A 2,229-nucleotide genomic window follows, 5' to 3' on the forward strand; every position below is an offset into this window, starting at 1 on the left:
AAGAAGAAAAGAGTCTGAGGGACTTAAACCTGACAGACACCATGTTTTATGAGGAAAAGGTCAATAGAAGTGAAGGAGGAAACAAAGAAGGGAACTAATTTCTTTTTTTTTTTTTTTTTTGAATGTTTATTGTTGAGAGAGAGACGGAGCATGAGCGGGGAGGGGCAGAGAGAGAGGGAGACACAGAATCTGAAGCAGGCTCCAGGCTCTGAGCTGTCAGCACAGAGCCTGATGTGGGGCTCGAACCCACGGGCCGTGAGATCATGACCTGAGCCGAAGTCAGACGCTCAACCGACTGAGCCACCCAGGCGCCTGAGAAGGGAACTAATTTCTAGAGCTGTTGCTACCTGTCAGCCTCTTCCCATGCATTGATGTGTAGAAAACTGAGAATAAGGGCAAGGAAGCCAAGGAGGAAAAGCAGAGCCCAGGACAGGCATCCTTGGCTTCTGTAATGAAGCAGGGGGGGGGGGGACCGTGCAGAAGAGGGGCAGTAAAGCTGTGTCCGGGTCAGGTCAGCAGTGCCCAGATCCTAGTGCACTCCCAGAATGATGGATCCTGCTCTTCGGCATTAGAGATGTTGACCGATCATCTGGATGCCCTGCGTCACACCCCCTCACTTCAACTCGGACTCAACTCTGACAAGGCCCACCTCACGCTTGCTCCTTCAGAGAACACTCTTGGCTCTTCTGCCTCAGGGCCTTTCCTGAAGCTATGGGAGATCCACACAGGGAAAACCCAGACCTACAGAGGGCTTACTGCTCCCTTCGCCCAACCCTCAACTACCAAGAGACAGGAGCCAATAGAGCAAGGCCCCACCCTCCTTCTGAATACCTGCAGAAGACACGTGAGTTATGCACCCATATGTTGGCTTTTCCCCCTTCCCTGCCTCAGTCTCTCCACTCCTGTTTCCCGGAATCGGATCCCAAATAACTATGTTGACCCCGTCCTTGACTGAGACTCTGCTTTCAGGAGAACACTGACCAAGACAGAGGTGAGGCGGCCTCGTGGTGGCAGCATCTCGCAGAAGCCCGAGTGCACATTTCCTTTAAAGCCCCGCAATGCTCAACACACAGATTGGATTTCTGCTCCTCTCCGTAATGACCAAAGACTGAGCTATGTCCCGTGGGGCAGGCGGGGATGCGGCTTTGGATCTGGTCCACAGGCCCTCGGTCATAAATCCCCTCTTGAGAGAGTGCACAAGCAGTGCTAGTTCTCAGGACTCCTGGTGGGAAACACAAGCAGGCAGGAGCCCCGACCACATCATAGCAGAGTGGCAATTCCCCTTTAGAGGGTCACCTTCCACAGGACAGGGGCCACAGCCCAGAAACCGACAGCCACAGGAAGCCCGAGAACGTGTTTGTTTCAGTTTGACACATCCCCACCGTGTTCTAGAAGCCAGGGCAACTTGCCGCTTTGTGAAGTGACTTGTGGCAAGTCTAATGGCAGCAGGAGTCTAGCGCTAAGGTTATATGAGGTCCTTCAATCCTTTATGCCACAGGCTGGCACCTGAGGCATTGCCTACAACCCCAACTTCAGCACGTTCGGGGGAACGGCCTTTGGCTCAGTCCACCCTTGCCCTTGGTGTTGGAGCTGTGTCCTCTCCGTGGCCTGGTGCCTAACTTCCCGTCGCCACTCCACCTTGGACTTGTCTGGTGGTCTTGCTATTGAGCGCCTCCTCCGACCTGCAACAATCATCTCTCCTTAATACCACATTGCTTCCAGCCTTGGGAGAGGGGTGGTTGGGGGAAGGTTAGGGAGCCCTCCCCATTCTCCCAGCCCAACTTGGACTCTGACCCGTTGCATAATTTTCCACCACGTTAGGGCTGTACCAGGTCACCCATACTATGAAAGTAGTTTAGGTGATCACAAGGGAGTTTCAAAAGCCAGAAAAGGAAAACGAAAGCCCAGGCTCAATATCTCTATTCCTGAGCACATCAGCGCCTGCGGGCCCCCTCCCCACGGCCCAGCATGTTGCCAAGGTTCTACTCCTTTGGTCCTTTCCTGTCCTACCACCCTCTCTCCTCCAGACTCCAGTGTTGGGCTGCTACCAAGACGTCCTTCTCTTCCCTTTTGAAAACCAAGCAACCATCTTTCAGCATAGGACCTTCTTGCCCTAAGTTGCATTTTGTGTTTTAAAAGTGTTTAATTTAAGAAACTGCCTTAGTAAAGCAATTTGAAGCATAGGGACCATAGTCAAGGATATGTAATGGCAGTGTATGGTGGCGGATG

At 52.7% G+C, this 2,229-nt stretch overlaps 1 non-coding gene across 1 annotated transcript; it reads right to left on the reverse strand.

The window, feature by feature from the left end:
- Window positions 1–225: 225 nt before the first annotated feature.
- Window positions 226–310, reverse strand: TRNAR-UCG (transfer RNA arginine (anticodon UCG)). Its single transcript has one exon. It is a non-coding gene; the product is annotated as a tRNA-Arg (tRNA).
- Between the last annotated feature and the right edge of the window lie 1,919 nt (window positions 311–2,229).

The sequence above is a fragment of the Acinonyx jubatus genome, chromosome C1 (genome assembly GCF_027475565.1).
Source record: "Acinonyx jubatus isolate Ajub_Pintada_27869175 chromosome C1, VMU_Ajub_asm_v1.0, whole genome shotgun sequence".
In the NCBI taxonomy this organism is placed as follows: Eukaryota; Metazoa; Chordata; class Mammalia; order Carnivora; family Felidae; genus Acinonyx; species Acinonyx jubatus.